At 32.2% G+C, this 19,196-nt stretch overlaps 1 protein-coding gene across 5 annotated transcripts in view; it reads right to left on the reverse strand.

Annotated features, from left to right (window-relative positions):
• The window catches only part of LOC123546827 (G-protein coupled receptor 83-like), a 95,782-nt gene that overhangs the window by 15,117 nt on the left and 61,469 nt on the right, over positions 1-19,196 (reverse strand). The window contains exon 1 of one of the 5 annotated variants that reach the window (XM_053551145.1): positions 12,887-13,719. The exons of 3 other annotated variants lie outside the window; for them this stretch is intronic. The gene's annotated coding sequence lies outside the window, so the exon portion shown is untranslated. Of the gene's footprint in view, positions 1-12,873; positions 13,720-19,196 lie in introns of those variants that run through there. One more of the 5 variants, XM_053551143.1, reaches the window with a different exon arrangement.

The following is a 19,196-nucleotide window of genomic DNA, read 5'->3' on the forward strand; positions in this document are numbered from 1 at the left end:
AACATTATGACATGGTAATATTTTTCTTAATATAATGTTCCAAATTAAGTAAGTTTATTACCAAGATGTGCTCTTTGAAAGCTATAAAAAGAACATTACAATGTATTTAAGGTGCATAATCAGCCGACAACTTCTAAAATATATAAAGTAATACAATGTTATGAGAATTATATAAAGCTATCGTCGATTCGGGTATAATCAAATAAAAATATCTCAAATGACGAAATCCAGAAAGCTCTTGAAAATGCATTTCAGTTGAAAAAAAGCAAATGGTATTATCGATCATGCAAGGGTTTTATCGGACGATAATGTTCAACGTTCCAGTTCAAATACCGCCAACTTAACTTACGCAAGTTCAGCTTGTAACATCTTTTGTGGCAAGGCATTTTTCAGATGTTTTTCCTACATGTCCGCATGACCTAAACAAATGTAACTTAAAAACGGGACTTGTGAAACAACGTGTCCCAAAACTATCATATTTTTTTCTAATATGTTTTGAGAAATTGAGTCAATTTACGCAAAATTGTTTGCAAGAAATCCAGTGTCTTATTTCTAATATGTTTCCTGAAATATCAACCACTAAATACCTAGTCTTCAACCGTGATCACGCCTACTGGATCTGCAGCATGATATTCTGGGCATCCAGATCCGTATCTGTAGCCACCCACTCTTTAAAAATCCTGTCCGAAAATACTCATTTCGGATCATCTTTCTACAATCCAGCAAGCATCAAACCTGAGAATTATTTATTACTGTTTTACTGATTCCTAAAGCAACATATAAACATATTTTACCATCATGGTATATAGTTTAATCTTAAGATTTGTATAAATATTTCCTTGGAGCTTTATTATTTGCAGCCAGAAGGGAATTCATTATGTCAATACACTTTATTTTGTGTAACTTTTATAACATTTTTGTTGCTGCTATTGTTGTACTTTGTAAATAGACGAGGAAATCTTAAAATTTTGTCCAATACCCCCATGTCCGAAAATGCACCAATCGACGTTGTATTTTCTCCTTGTCTAATTTAACTTTCTTTCCTACATACAAGACCGAAAACGTGTTGTAATAAGTGGTCCCTGAATAGCCACTACCGTTCCTCAAAAATGACATAAATTCTTTGCGATACATGCCAATACAGCTACAAAATATTTATTCGTTTAATATTTTCATTTTACTTACGGTTCCTAAATAAGTCATTTTTTCGGATCCAGAGTAGGTTATGTACAATCCGAGAAAGCACTGCAGACACAAGTGGAATTTCATATTTCTAATTATTTACAATTACTCATTTTAAATGGAAATTCAGGTATCTTTTTTTCAAGAATACTGTTGTTTGTGCCAAACAAAGGAACAGAAAGAATCTGATTTATTCAATTAAATCTTGCAATTTATTTGGCAATCGCTATAAGACGATAAATGAAGTCGCAGAAAACATGTGACAAATCAACCAGTAATGCATCTGACTGCCCTTCCCTTTCCCTGTCCGTGGTAAGACTGAATAATACTTTAAAAAAATAGAACATGATATTTTATAGCAATTACCAGGCATAATTCTAGCCTGGCATACGTAAGACAAATTAAAAAGAAAATCATGAATATCGAGTACCCACGTCATAAATGTAAGAAATAATCTATCCACTTTGACTAAGTTACTAAGTAAAATGAAAGAAATCTTTTCTATAATCATTTGATGGATTTTAATTTTTCGTCCTAATTTTATCTGTGTGTCTCCTAAATCGACATGTGATAAAGCTTTTATATCTAAAACTAAACTCTGAAAATAAGCTTATTACAACTTTATTGATACGGACACAATCAGACATTAGTTTTAATATTCCGTGATTTCAGGAAACTTGATCCCTTTTGCTCAAGCATATCTACGTTTAACGTGCGTGAGACCACAAAAACAGAAAAAAAAAACAGAACAAAACAGATACATTTGCGTGGATGTATAGAATAAACAAACAAGTTAAAGTCACGTGAGAGTTGAATATTTTAGCAGATTGATAGAATTTTCGTCTGGAGATTCTATCAAACGAAGCGCCCAAGTATTGGAGACTGTTCAAGACTTTGATCGACTTTTTAAGCTTGCAAAATTTTTATTATGCTAAAATAAAACAGTAATAAATTTTACATTATATTGCTTTGTTAAGTCTTCTCAAAGGCAACAGTATCTTCTTTTATATTGTTACAGTAAATGACAGTGTTTGATTTTGAAAGTTTGTAAAATAATACTTTCTCCAAGTTACCTCTGTAATCACCTTATAATCACCAAGATGAGTTTAGAAACAAGCTTTGTTGCTGATACAAATAAGATAATTTTCTAAATGGAGCATACAAATTTAATAAAAATGAGCCGCACCATGAGAAAACCAACATAGTGCCTTTGCGACCGGCATGGATCCAGACCAGCCTGCGCATCCGCGCAGTCTGGTCAGGATCCATGCTTTTCGCTTTCAAAGCCTTTTGCAATTAGAGAAACCGTTAGCAAACAGCATGGATCCTGACCAGACTGCGTGGATCTGGATCTGGTCTGGATACATGCTGGTCGCAAATGCACTATGTTGATTTTCTCATGGCGCGGCTCAAATAAGATAATTGTCTAAATGGAGCATACAAATTTAATAAAAATGATGACTTCAAGCGGTGTTATAGCCGTGAAGCTGAAAGAATGATAAAGGTGACAATCATGATCTGTATAGAAACATATAATAGAAGGTGATTGAATGCTTTAAATTGAATTACCGCAGTTAGGTTATCTTAGATCTAAGGCAGACAAGACCATTATGGTGTCGCTTAAAACATACAGTTGTAGAAGAATATCAGATTCAAGCTGATTTATAGCAGTTAGGTCACCGGAGACTAACGTCTGACAAGATCAGAGTGTCGCCTGAAATACAATTTCAGAGATTAATGGTTATTAAAAACCAAATACTGCAGTATTTAAAGCTGACAATTAAAATGTTATAATGTGGATAGAATTTGCAATATATAGCGGACGGGTTGTGTCACAACAGCCAATTAAGAATTTAATATTATTTTGTGCTTTTATACGGGTATAAACAACAGTGGGACTTCTTGCAAGTTCATAAATCATGCTAGCGGATCTTGGATGATTTGCAAGACGTCCCAATTTGGTTTATACCCGTATAAACGCATGAAAATAACATTCAATACTTTTTACATTTTTACGGTAGCTTGCTATAAAAAAGTGGTTTGTTTTCCATGAGTATCAGAAAATCAAAATAAATGTCAGGATATATCTATCTTTTCAACATCTAAATAAAACAGCCAAAACGACCCACGTTCGAGTTAATTTGCCGTCTGATGAAAATATAGTACCTGGTTATAATTCAATGTTGTTGTTTTTTTTGAAATTCCGGCGACTGATTTTGAAAGAATTTTTCGGACGACACCATTTTGTTATGTTTTTGTGAATGACCTCCGGTTGCGCATTCAATCTCGGGGAAAAAGCCGAATTTGTAGTATTAAACCAGTGATGTTTATACGAAAATAAACGCTTTTTTTTCAAAAATGTATGGTGAATGTAATTATACGCGTGTAAACCTTTCATAATATTATTATATTTTACATATCTCCTATTTGTGAGATTAATGTGATTCTGCAAAAGATCGGCAATGTTATTTCAAATTCAAAATGCCATTTTGTCTTCGATTCTGGTCGTGTCTTTGTACTTTTATATAAAATACTGGCCACTTATTGATCGCGGCCGATCATATTGAATAGCTGAAGTATATGCGCGCTGGGGAAAATATTTCATGATGGACCTGTGAATTCTTTACTTATGGGTGAAACAGGTCTCATAAGCGTAAATACGACTAGCTTCTACTGATTATAAAACATATCGTACGATTTGTTGTGAATTAACTGTTGTTGTACTTTTAGTAGTTCAACCGCCACCCTTGTTTAAGAGCAACATTTAAAAAACACGTTTTTTTTTTATCCTCAAGTAATAAGTAAGTAGACTCGCCCAGTTTAATCAATAACCCACAATTGACCGACCCCTCTGTTACAGTATCTAGACGCATAATCTAACTGTATACATAGAGCGCCTACTTCACCCGATTTACATTCGAAACATTTTCACGCGTTTCGGGCTTTATCGTATGTTTAACATGGGATTTTTGAACCGTCCAAAGATGTTGGAAATGTTTGTCTCATTGTTTATTTTTTTTAATAAAAATGTTACTGCTTTCATTGTCTACCACTTTTTCCACCCTTGCCTGAAAAAAAAACAGTAATAAGTTTGTACACTGTTCAGACAATTGTGCTCTGCTGAAATTTAATCAAACACAAGTTTACCTGCATAAACAGAAAGCATGATATGTCACCATGCGCGGATCCAGAGGGGGGGGGGGGACCGGGGGTCCGGACCCCCTCCGGAAAATCTTTAAAAAAAGGAAAGAAGACAAGAAGGAAAGAAAATGTTTTTCGAAAAAGGCAACATTAGGACTGCATGTAAAGTATATGCGGCTGCTGCTACATACGACCCGGACATAATTCATATTATTTATCTAAAAGAAACTAAGAATTTTACCTTCAAGAAAGCTTGATTTTATCATTTTCGCAAATTAAAAGGTTAGTCCATAAAACTGTCCCAGAATGCAAAAAATGAAGTGCTAAATTTCAAAATTTCCAGAGTGGGGGAGGGGGGTGGGGGAGGGGGCAGGGGATCGGACCCCCTCTGAGAAAATTGGCTGTGTCCGTTCATGGTCACTATACCTGTCCAGTACTGGACATTATGGTAAACGCTTCTTTCCTGCACAAATGACAATTTCGCAACTTCTGTCCGGTTTGTACAAATTTCTGGTCGCGATAAACCATTTGACTTGTAACATAACGCTTGACTTTGCAGTGATTTCTTGAGCAGGAGTATATTGGTTAAGCTGTGAGCACCTCTTATCGAAGCAAGTATCAGAAAACGACACCACCTTGTATATCTGATATGAACATTATTCAGTTGTCATTACCGTTAATTGTCTGTTTAAAGTTCTAAGCTGCTGCTAAATGATTCAGTATTACAAATACTTTTGTTGTCATCATAGTTTCTGTTCATGATAACCCAAGTTTTACTTAATATACACAATGAACATGAACTTACAAATAATAAACAAATAGTAACAATTTCGTATATCGTACAAAATACGAATTTATTCGAAGGTAATTAAATAATTGTTGAATCCGTGAATCATAGAAGTATAAACAGATTCCACCGGGGCTCTTTGGAAAAACAGATACTTCTGGTCCGCGGCTTTGCTAAGAAAAAATGAATTATCCATTTTTGATACAATTTTGCTAATGACTTGCTGATTTTCTGACTGGATAGAAAGCATTGTGTAAGCATTACGATATCCAAACCTACGTAAATTTTAGTTTTAGTTGCTAAGCAATCCAGTCATGTTGAAAAATCTCATTTTGTAATTTGTTTGGAATTCGTAAGTTACTAAAGACAAGTATCTCAAAGATACTGCAATGCAATATTACAGAAATATAGAACAGTATCTTATTTCGTTCACGCGTAACCGAACTTATACTTGTAACCTTGAAGATGGTGCTTTTATACAAAAGATGTGTTAAATACATTTTCCCGCCACTTGTCAACTAGGAAAATGGAAATTGAATTGTTTTGCTTTCGTAAATGACATAATTATGTTACCTTTTATACTGAAAAATGTACTTTCAAGAGATGATTGGTGCAAATTTTATTTAAATTGAATATTTAAATATGAAACTTTTGACAAACAATCATGCTAAATGCACAATAAATACAAAAATTGTATACATAATGTTCCATCCACGTAAACAGTTAACAGTGTTTTTAGTGAGTTTTGGCGTCATTCTGCAAGACTTATATTCCTTTATTTGTTTGTTTTGTCCTTGTGTGTCTGCTTTGTGTGTTTGTTGATCGTGTGCGCGTTTGGGGAGGCTGAATTTTTAGAACGTGGCTTTCAATGTGTGATATTCTTCCTTGTTTTTATATATATAATTACATCTTTACTAATGTCTTATCTTGACTTCACACTTACGGCCGAAATACTTTTTAGAAATTATTTAACAGGGAAATGTTGTGTCATACCCAGAAATCTAAGCCAATTTGCTGGCTTATTGGCGAAATTGTCTCCCTTGAAAACAGGTTTCGGGTTGTATCGATTAGCATTAACGTCAATTTAGCTATTGTATATAGAAGTAAAAACAAGTATCCAAATGAACTCAAAGCATATTACAAATTTTAAACAGTTATCTATGTTCGTCTGCATATGAACTTATCTTTACCCTATAAATTTTTATAAAAAAATGTGATTATCTTTTCCCAACTTGAAATAAGTAAATAAATTGAATTGTTTTGTTTCTGTATGAAAATTGAGTATTTTATACTGAACATGTACTTTAAAGAATGATTGTTTCAAATTTTATATTAAATTCAAATATTTATATAAATTTTGACAAACAAATCAAGTAAATTGCTTTCAATGATTTAATTTTGTAAATATTTATGTTTCCATCCCGTAAACGTTTAACACTGTTTTAGTGATTTGGCATCATTTGCCAGACATACCTTTATGTCTGTGGACCGATATGATTGTAGACTGTGCGTTGGAGTCTATTTCGTGTTTCAATAGTTGATACTTTTGTTATTAAATAAAATATAAAGTTCTTTTATTACACTTACCAATTTTATAAAAATATTTACAGTTGAAATGTTGTAAATTTTAACTGAGATATTCTAAATGTCTTTAATCAATCCACTGACACAAAAGCCAAAATTCTATTTTTATGTTTTAAATTTAAAATAATTTGATAATTTTGCATCAATTTAGTGATTAAAAATCCTTTCGATGATAAATTAAGAAATCGTCAAGTTATTTTAAAAACTTCAAAAGTACCTATACTATCTCTTTCGAATGATGAATCATAATTGTCTTGTTTGCTATTTAAGAAGATTTCAAGAATATTCCAAATCACGGATAAAGGTGAATCGAAGAGTACATCTGGCATTTACACAGGTAACAAGTATGGCGGGATTCTTCTTATGATGGAAAAGTTTTTTGCAATTTAATTTCCTGTTAACAAAATTGCTTATTAAGTTTAAAAGAAAGGCATCGTTTTGCCGAGGACATAATCGAGTTAAATTTGACATTTACTCAGCAACAAGGAAGTTTCGTATCAGATTTAATAGATAAAATTGCACTTCATGAATTTTCAGGAATTTTTGTACCAGGTTTTATGTCGAATGAGCACGGTTTTTTTTGGACAAGGTCACATATGAACTTTCATGAAATAGTGGATATAAAGTGTAAAAGGAAAGTGGTTAAGTATTTTCTGTGTAGTACTTTTCATAAGCTCAATTTGCATAAAGCTTTCTGATAGGTGGTATAAAATATAAGAATTTTCCCTAGCTTTTACACCATAAAACAAGTTATCAATTGAGGTTATCAACTGAGGTAATACTGACTTGTTATGACATTTTTTCCATAGGAAAAGAACGATTTTACGTCATATCTATAAGACTTGTTATCTTGCAGTTTGTTTCCGTAGAAAAAGACGGGTTTTGATAGCTTTTATGATATTGTTGATTTGTTGTGTTACAAATATATATTTTCCATAGGAAAAGACGGAAATTTACTACTAGAATTTTCATCATACTACTAGTAAAAAAGCATCGTTTAAGTTATTGTTGAGTAATGTTACACGTTTTGTATTTTCCCTAGGAAAAGAGAAATTTTGCTAGATTTTGCAACTTACTTATAAAATATCAACAGAGATAAAAGTGACCGGTAATATCATATTTTCCTTAGGAAAAGACGGCATTCTGCTAGATATTACATCGTTATACTGAAGTACAGTCCCTGGCTCGCGGACTTTTCAAAGTCCGTGCTTCCCCGCGGTTGGACCGTAGAGAGTAAAAGCCTAAAACTCACACTGAATTGCTAATACAAACAATGACGTGTGCTTTGACAAAATGATTAGAAGGACAGTCAGCGCTCTCTAATGCAATTAGATATTACATACATAATGCTTTTTGTGATCGAATATGATAAAGAGCTTGACAGCATTTGGGACAGTCCTTCTTGGTTGACATCAGGGTGTCTTTTGCCTTTCTGATTATTGTGACCTGTTTGCAAGTATTTCATTTAAAGCAGGAAAATGTCTCTCGATGTATAAATTCACAAAAAATGGAAAACTGGTAAGGTTCTTTTGATCTGTTATATTTGAGAAAATACTCATGCCGGGTGTCATTTAAAGTTCCTGTATAACGCTATGTATGCATTCAGACTGCAAAACAACCTAGTGTATTTTGCAATTATGCGAAATAAAACCTTTTTCTTTTACATTTTCGCATGATTGATACAAAGAATTAATCAAAATGTAGAATAACCACCAAGACGCAACACTATTTTAATTGCAAATGTACAAAAATATAAATAGTTACGTCGGCTGACGCGAGGTGATCATTTGAGAATAAACCCTATGTCATAATTCTTTCTTGCTGAATAAAACAGACATGTCGGCTGAAGAGCTACTAAATGCTGGTTATAATTTCGATGTCTCTGCATTCATTGAAAAGTGATACTTCAAACTGATTTTACTTTTAATTCATATTTCAATCACCGAGTCAAAATGAAAAGCTCGAAACCCGGTTCCAAAAATCGAGAATAACTAAAACAATAGTAAATTACTGTGAATTTTCGCATATACAAAATAAATGAAACAAAGTATAACTACATTTTTAAATAAAAAAGAGCGTTGTACAAAGTATCTAATACATTTTAGCGTTTTATCCTGGTAAAATCTTATCTTATTTAAATTAATCTAAAGAAGAGTGGGAATAAAGTTATGAATATCAACTACCTATTTTGAAAAATAGCAGTTATTTGAATGCCAGATCACTGTGTCGTATTTACGTAATTTGGACCTACCAACTTTAGTCAAATATTTGTAACCCAATAGAAATTTGCATACATTTAAGTTTTTTTATTGACTTTTTAGGAACTCAGGAACAATGACTCCTGTAGGAATGGCAAATTATTTTATCAAGCAACATCTATCGCATCGTTATCATTATCACTTAGTTCTGACTCGGCAGTGTGCGCCTCATTTTAAAAATTCGGAATTTGGCGAGAAATCCCGAGAATGCTAAATTGAAATGCTAAATGTGAAACTGGACTAGTTTATGAGCCGCGCGGACGCGCGTTTTTTCCTGCATCCCCGTAATATATTTTACCGCTTCCTTCGCGACCAAAAGCAATAAATCGATTCCGGTGAATTGCTAAGACATGGCGCAGCGCATCGCGGTGAAGTACCGGTGGTTCGCGGTGAATTGCGGTGGATCGCCGCGATTTACAGGTAAGAGAACGATGATATAAATGCTACGTACAGTGTAGAATGCGTATAAACTGACTGGAATTTCAAAAATGAAGTAAATGACTTTTCATCATCTTTAATAATGATAATTCAAACATATTTTGCATGAACCGTGGCTGTATCTCACCTATGCTGGAACTCCTTTTGATTTTATTCCAAAATCCATATCAGTCTATGGTTTTGCTGATGATCATATAGCAAATAAAAGCTTTCGTCCTGCATCTCTTTCCGTAGAATCACAAGCGATCGAAAACCTTGAAAGGTGCGCAGTTACAATCAAATGACTGGATGAATATAAAACAACTGAAAATGAGCACTTCCAAAACTGAATTTATTATGTTTAGTAGCAGACCTCAACTGAACAAATGTTTTACAAATTCCATTAACATTGCTGGTGATGATGTCAAACGTGAAATCACAATTAGATATCTTGATGCATTTCTTGACGAAACCTTGAGCTATAAAGATCATGTAAATCGCAAATGTCGTACAGCCATGTTGAATTACCTACGAATTAAGAAATAGATAAAGCGAAGAACTAACTCCAGAAATATACTTTTTACTTCAAAACTAACATGTCTACGAATTAAGAACATTCGAAAATACTTAACAAAAGCAGCCACTGAAATTTTAGTTTTGTCTTTAGTTATTTCACATCTGGATTATTGCAATATCATACTGTATGGTGTAGCTAACTGGGAGGTGCGTAAGATGCAACGTATTCAAAACATGTGCGCAAAACTTGTCCTTAACAGGAGGAAATTTGACAGTTAAGCATTGTATCACTTACATTGGTTGCCGGTGAAAGCAAGAATTGAGTTCAAGATACTTTCTTTCATGTTTAGCTGTCACACTGGCAGAGCACGTCTGTATTTAACAGAATTGCTTACAGAGTATATTCCTAGTAGACAAGGTTTGAGATCTTCTGAAAATTCTGAATGTCGTTATGTTTTTCCATACAACAATGCAAAACATTCAATGATAGAAGTTTCTGTACTATTGGTCCAAAACTACGGAATGAACTGCCATTAGAACTACGCAAAAGTAAATCACATGACACATTCAAAAAATATCTTAAGACACTTCAGAGAATTCGCGACATTGTGTTAAATTTTTGATAAATGTTTATTATGTGAAAACAACAGATGATAATTCTTAAATTTTTGTAAAAGGTTTTACATTTCAACATTTATATTTCCAAGGTTTGTTTAATTAAACGCACTTGTTGGTAAGGCTCTATGGGTAGGGTAGTGTAGGGTTGGGGTGGGGGTGGGGGGGGGGGGGGGAGGGTTGAACCTCTATATACAGTTCGTCTGGACGTACCATGTGATGCTTTAAGTACTGGTATTCGCTATAGGGGCAAAATGACCTCAAGGGAGGGATGCGGTCATGACTGTTTGTTAACATAAGGCTGTTATTATTATTATTGTCATTATTAATACTGTTATAATAATAATAATTATTATCATGTACAACGGCATTGAATATATCATTGTAGAAAAAAGGCGTTTAATCAAATTATTTAGTTTCAGTTTCAGTTGAATCCTTTCAGTTATACGTATTTTAGTAAAGTAAGTGCATCTACAGACAAAATTTGATAACAACTTTCTTTATATAAAATACGGCATTCTTTTACTTGCCACCTCTAATATGTTTAGTTTGTTTTATAATGTGGCCGTATTATGTAAAAAGCAAATACATGTATCTACATATGTAGTGAAAACTCAATGCTTTTGTCAATATCATATTGATAAAATAATGAAAAAGGTCATATCAGTGTAATTTGATATTATTTTTTATTTATATAAAAAGACCTACAAAAGAATGGTTAAATGATTTTAACCTAAACGTACAATCATAGTTATTGAAATATAACACGAAAGGATAAAATCAGATCATTGAGTTACACCTGTACAAGAAATGTCAACACTGATGTTGGTAATTATGAATGAATAGGGAAGGATTAACAGCAGTCAATCTGAGGTATTGCTGACTTGGTTTATGTCTCATTCTCCATAGGTAAAGACGGAATTTTACTAGATTTTACATCATCATTTGAGCTATTTTTGACATGTTTTGTTTCATTTTTCATAATAAAAATAAATAAATAAATAAATAAAGCGAAATTTTGCTACATTGCTACATTTTACATCATACTATAAAGAAATCAACTGAGATAATTTTGTCTTGTCATGTTACATTTTCCATTGGAAATAAACTAAATTCTGCTAGCTTTTACGTCGCATTTATGCCGTATCATTTAAGATATTGTTGACTTACTGTTGATAATTACTTAAATAGAAGAAAATGGAATTTGCCAGAAAATACACTATACAAATCTTGTATAAATTTCGATACAGAAGAATATGGAATTTGTCAGAATATACACTACACAAATCTAGTATAAATTTCGATATAGAAGAATATGGAACTTGCAAGAATATACACTATACAAATCTAGTATAAATTTTGATATAGAAGATTATCATGGAATTTGCAAGAATATACACTATACAAATCTAGTATAAATTTTGATATAGAAGAATATGGAATTTGCCAGAATATACGCTATACAAATCTAGTATAAATTTCGATATACATGTGTAACGACTTATAACTGTTCATATTCCAAATACATTTGCTATTTAAAGAACACTCTGAGGCCATGTTCTTTTAACTCAAAAAAAAAACAACATTAGTTTTATACATATGTAAAACGGTATAAAACACCAGACATCCAGACTGCAAAAGAGTATTCTCATTCTCCGACAATCTTCATTCTGATGTTCTTTTGCCATGCCAAAATTCATTTTATCTTTTTTATCCAATGGGTCTAGTGCGTGCATTTGTCGAATAGGTCTGGTGTGTGCAAAACTACTGTTTTCTGTTCAGCTAAATTTTACCGGAGCTTAACATTGGATAATGGTCTAAAAATAAATGTATTAAATAAATTATCCATTTACATAATTTAAAAGAAAGTACAAGAAAATACAGCGTTAAGCTGAAATGTTTGAAGAAAATTAACAATACTATAGAAAGTTCATGAAAACATCTCACATAGGGACACAAAAGTAAATAATCTTGACATTGTTTAAGCTCGTTTATATCCATTTTGAATACCACAAACAACAAGGATAATTCTGTGACAGTCCGTCTGAGCCATCAGTTCAAAATGTAACAATGCTTTTTATAAGTGTAAATGTTTTTTTTTTAATCGTTCAAGACAATAAAGTAAACTACAAACTTCCAAACATTAATGAGAGGCGGAGCACGAAATGTCTGTTATTGATCGCCAAGGAAAATATAGTTTTGCCCAGGGATCGAACTCACGACCCCGCGATCCGTAGATCTGCGTGTTAGATCTGCGCTCCACCTATTGGCTAAGCGGGTGGACTGAAAATTGATCAGAAAAAAATGAAAGCTGATACAGAATTCATAGCAAATTAGGAATAATTTTCAATGCTAAATGAAACATAAAATTACCTTCCAGACACACCTTCAAAAATTTTACTTCCTTGTGTCAACGTAAACCGATGTCGAAATACCACAAAACAAATTCCAACAGATATTGGTGGCAACGGAATCCTCAAGTTGTAACTTCCTCAAACATTATTTTTTTCTAGCGTAAAAAGTATTATGATATATATTCAACTCAATGTACCACAGTCTTATCAACTCATTATGTATACTTTCAGAACTTTGTCACAAAGTTAAAGAATCATATTATTATTTTCATCGTATATATAGCGTCCATTTTCTGTGATATACACAGGTTTGACTCCAAAAACATTTTCATTTAGAATTGTATCAACAATATATATTTCCGAAATATTTATGTAGGAAAAATAGGCTAGAACCTTCAATATTGAACTAAGTAAAATATTCATGGTATAATTATAGAGTTCCTTTCCACTGCGTATTGTTGTAATCAGAGCTTTAATCATTATCATAACACATATTATAATTCATGTTCGGAACACATTAATACATAATTCCCTCTGAATTATCTATATTTGACTTTAATAGTTATTCTGTACCTAGATTTTAGGTAGGAACTGAAAATAAAAACAACACTTTCAAATTCCAATTTAAGTACTAATAATGATTTTAATAAAGCTATTTTTTGTAGCCTCGAAATTCTCATGTATAAATTAAACATCAAACGGTTAGAAACTAATTCATCTTTTTTTCTTCAAAACATCAACTCCAGATCAGAGAGGAACACAATATAATCATTTTTGCTCTATCGCCCAAGATATCTGAGACACTGCCATTTAACTGATACAGGTTGGCTTTTATCTCAGCCTCTCATAGCGCCTGTTTATTGGCAATTGCATTAACCCTATGGAAATTTCGTTACACTGCCGTCAGTCAGTTCAAGCTGAAATATATACGATGTCTGAATCTTGTAAAGATCAGCAAACTTCTATCTTTAAGAATTATATATTATTTACCATTGAGTATATAATATTTAGAAATCTTGTTTTCAAATTTATTAAATCAAGGCACTTAAACGATTTTGCAAAACAGAAAAATGTTTATCAGTGTGAAGCCATATGTACTATGGAAGATGAATAAAAAATATAAAATATACTTATTTCTAATTTTTACAATTAGGTTACATTGAAGATATGCAAGTGATTTCCTACACGATATTTTCGAAATATATGTACTTACATGATTTATACTTAATATTTACTGTTTGATCAAGCTTCTCCATATCTAGGGTTACTAAATATATAGAAAATCAGTAAACAAAGCTATGTGAAATAGAAAAGATTTACCCGTGTTTCTTATCACTTTGATAAATATCCGCTCTATAACTTAAAGTTGTTTGATATTTAGTATATATGGAGGAGATGTTTGGAGGCAAGTTTCTTCCAAAATACTTTTGAGAGTCATTTGTATAGCACAGAGAACAAAAGTCATTCGCCGACACTGCTCTTAAGTAATTACGTAATCTCACCGCCAAACAATGATAGAGCCCATCAATCACATGACATATAATTGATATCAATATGTTTACAATGTAAAATCTCAGAAGTATTAAACATGACATCACATACGTCTTACTTATGACATGTAAATACCACACATGTTGATTCAAACCTTTACTTGACTTTATATCATATTGGAAATATAGGAAATTTGTTTATATCTAGGTAAACTCAAAACAGTTTTACCCAGAATTTACAAGAAACAAATTTTCTTAAACTGCTCAGCACGCATGGGCGTGAGTGAAGCTTATATTCATGTTAACTGTTAAGCATAGAAATTTCCTTTTTATTTCCTGGTTTCAAATTACTTATACACACTTTGCTGTTTTTCACCCGTGAACATAAAGTCGTCAAAATGTTTCACATCCACAATAATTGCATACAGATTATATATTTTATTTACGTTTCAGTATGGCCTCGATACTGTTTTTACATTCTAATACGCGATTATGTTCTTTAGTGAGATTGTGCAATTTTATAAACCATGGTAAATGGTACATATAAGTACAAGAACTTTTTTCCTTGGAAAATTTCTTATCCGATTATACTAATATAAAGTTGTTTTCAATGATTTTCATGCCTGTGTAAACCCTGCTCTTTAACGCACATATTTAACATAATTCACATTCTGGGCTTTATCCAATGTATGCATCATTTGGCAGATCTTACATATACAGGCACAATAAAAAATGGTTTAATCCTATAATATTTGTCGCAAAATTGGTTCTTGCGCAATAAACATGGTGTTGGTGGAAAACTTTGGAAGCCAAAGAGCATCGACAACAAAGTTTTCTTTAAGTTCTTCGCTCTACATATTGATATAAAAAGTTCTCGATCTACAAGTGAACTTATACGAATGTACACATAAAATAGATACTGTACTCAATATTATATTTGATCCGCCTAATCCATAACAAGAAATATTTTAGTTATATCACACATGTTTGCATGTAAATGTTGCTTTTATGCTAATAAAATATCCTGAACATTTTATATCAATCAACTAACAAATAAAGCCAACATTTAGATTTAAAACATAGTGTCCAATCTGGCTGAAATTTACAATGGAAAATAGCCGCACCAAAATCGCTTTTTGATGAGAAATTCAAACTTATATATACACTTTATTTCCCTCGGGTATACAAGGATTTTAACATATTTACACAATATACAAATATTGTAATCAGAGCGCACAAATAATAACACATATACAACAAAATGCATTGGTCAAGTACAAATAACAAATATACAACGAAATGTATAAGATCTAAAAAGTATTGGCTGAAACTAAACAGAGTTCTGTTATCAGAAAGGCACATTGTAGTTAAAAATATTAACAAAACAAAATACCATATCAAAATATTTTTAACCTGTTACCACCATTGATGATGATTAGAATGGTGTAAAATCTACTGTAAAAAGAAATCAGGGAAAACTCTAGTTACGGAAAATCTTGATCAAACAGTAAATATTAAATATAAATCATGTAAATACATATATTTCGAAAGTATCGTTTATGAAATCACAAGCATGTCTTCAATGTAACCTAAATATAAAAAATATGGAAATAAGTATATTTTATATTTTTTATTCATCTATATGGCTACACACTAATAAACATTTTTCTGTTTAGTACCTTAATTCAATAAATGTGAAAACAAGATTTCTAAATATATCATTATGAGTGTTCTATAAGTAAATAGAACACACTAAATCATTGCAATTTCGCGTTTTACAATTTTTTTTTCAGACAAATGTTTTAGAAAGTTTCAAGTTTCAAATCTTAATGCAATCAGCATACTACAGACATTAAGCGAAGGAAGTGTTTTAAAATATTATACCAGGAAGGTCTTATAAGTATGGTCGTTCCAGATTATACCGGCTAAAACATATTCCTCCATTTAAAAAATCTTTTTTGTCGTCGTTCTTCTTATTTCATATGTTAACGCATATTTATACTAAGACTATTACATACAAAGTACATGTTTATTGTACTTTAATGTTGCTGAAGTTGATTATAGAGAGCATCAAAACGATGTAAACATTCAATAGCAGAAAATATCTTTCTGATGTTTAAGGTTACGTGTAGTAAAATGATAATGCTGGCAAGATCCTTGCCTCCAGATCCTTGCCTCTATGGAAACATTTGATATAAGGGTTCAGTTTGTTTGTTTTGGGTTGAACGCCGTTTTTCAACATTAGAGAGTTTGAGATTTCAACCTTCGCCTTCCCCTTCAACGTCTCTTGCGAAGTTAACGTATGAAGTTGAAGTTCGATTAAAATTCCTTGAGATTTCAAACATTAGAATGAACCTTACTTCTTTTAATCCGCCCATTCAATTTACCCGTAATTATGGTCGTGTTTTTCGTGCATTTTGATACCAGTTGTCCGAAAGGGCAGGAATTTTACAAGAGGTTTTAAAAATGAAAAAAATGAAAATTGAATAAAAAAAAACATTTCAATTAATATAATCATAGCATGGGTTTTAGAGCGATTACCAAATAAAAAATAAAATAAAACGATAAAACAATGTGAACAATGTAAAAACTCGTTAGTCTTGCAGCTGAGCTCCAAACATTTAGATTTTATATAAGATTATGTCAGTATAGTCAGTATACAATGCACGATTGTAAATCATATATGAGAGGAAATAAAAATGATTATTACATATTACCTAAAATCATTTTCCATCGGGTTTCAATGGACCGCGATCGTGCAATATTTTTCCATATCACGACGTTGAACGAAAATGTAAGAATCAAAGGGGGAATTAACCCATAATGTCCCTCTGCCAGGTTCTGGTTCCGTGCATTTAAAGAATGGAGTTATCCCATACGGCTAACAGGAAACGTCTCTTATCATGATATCATAGATCTGAAATTGTCTGATACTTCAGAAGAATTTTCCGTCTTCCTAGTACCATTTTATGTTTATAATTAAAACGCAATTGTCGTATCAAGTGTCCGACAGAAACAGATTGATTTTATTTGGATGTGAAAATAAAATGTTCCACCAAATGATAATCGCGCGTAATTATTTATTTTTTTCAAGTAAAATGACTGTCATGCCATGTGCCTCCATCCAGATTTCAGTCCTTGATGCCGAGTATGTGGACAGAGTAGATGTAAAAAGAATGAAGTTTCGACTTTCGTGATATCATATCTTCGGACGTTCAAAACTTCACTTCATACGACAAAAAGGCCCATCTGGTAAAATCGATACCGCCTGGGGACACAAATATGCCGTAGAAGTTAAAGTTTGAACAAAATCTCAAAGTTTCTCAAAATCAGTTGATAACTTCATACTTCAAGGTTCAATCCAATGTATTTAGTTAAAATCATTAGCCATACAAAACTTCATTATTTTTATACCTATTGATAGCGTTTCGCATCAAATTTAGTCTAATTATATATATGGATAATCAAATAACTTAATAAGTAGAAATTCTGAAACTAAGCTTTTTATTTCGCATAGTAATAAAGAGAAGTCCAAGGCTTACGTGATATTACATGGAAAACTTTAGTAGCAACGTGTGATATAAATAAAATACACGCATATCGGTGACATTTTACCCAAAATGTATATGAGAGACGTTGAAGGGGAAGGCGAAGTTTGAAATCTCAAACTCTCTAATATTTCAGTTATGTAACGGCGGGCAGTTAACCTAACCAGTGTTCCTGGATTCTGTACAAGTACAAACCTGTTTTCCGCAAGTAACTGCCAGCTCCCTCACATGAATCAAAGGTGGAGGACGAATGATTTCAGACACAATGTCTTTTATCAATGATTCTGTAGACTTAAGCTACTAGTAAATTATAACAGTTAGGTTATCACAGTTATCAGTCTGATAAGGTCCTGGTTCCCATGGAAATATTTAATAGAATAGAATAAGAAGCAAAGTACAGCTGTTAGATTGATGACAAGATCACAGTCTGAAAAATGAAAAAAGATAATATAGTAATAGAATGAAAAAGTTATCGTAATGACTTGCTTCAATTGCATTTTTCTTCTACGTTTACGATATATATTTTCAGATCATAATGCGTGAACCTTTTCCTTTTTGTAAGATAAAAACTAAACTTATATTGTATTATCTTGACATTGATCTTGAACATGCAAAATTCTCTTATAAGTGTAAAATTGGTAACAATTATGCGAAGGAAAAATATTCTTATCTATAATTGTACGCTGCACTCCATTACTTCTTGGAACAGTTTATATAGTTCTAGCCAAATAATGGCACGCTTGATTAAAATGTCTAAATCTTTGTTCAACAAATGACAGAAGTTAATTACATCTTCATTTAGATAGTTGTTTTAATTACAGATCTAAATAAAGTGACAAATATTTCAGGACGAAAGTTGAACTGGACTGCAAAATTACGAATTGAGGTTTCAAAGATGTAAACAATACACATAAAAACTTACATTACTTTCACAACTAAAGCGTATTAAAACATGAAAAAGAATAACAAAGAAATTAGTTTCAGCAAGTACATTTGTAAAGTAGAATACATCATCAGTATTTGAAAATAGGAGTTATCAGTGAGTTCATCTAAAGTTTATGGCATGTTCCAGATATCACAGACATTCATCAGCTTATGTTTCTTTAGAGTTCGTCTTGTAGATTCGCGTGTCTGTTGCTAGGAGGCTAACACGAATGACCTGTCACATTTTTACCAGAACATAACTTTCAGCATACCATGAACGCATGGAAAATGTATGTATGGTATATAATCTAGTTCGTTTGGTTCCCAGTACAATTTTCAAGAAACCGCCTCGGTAGCCTATAGGTAGAGCGTCCACTTTG

The sequence above is a fragment of the Mercenaria mercenaria genome, chromosome 9 (assembly GCF_021730395.1).
Source record: "Mercenaria mercenaria strain notata chromosome 9, MADL_Memer_1, whole genome shotgun sequence".
NCBI lineage: Eukaryota > Metazoa > Mollusca > Bivalvia > Venerida > Veneridae > Mercenaria > Mercenaria mercenaria.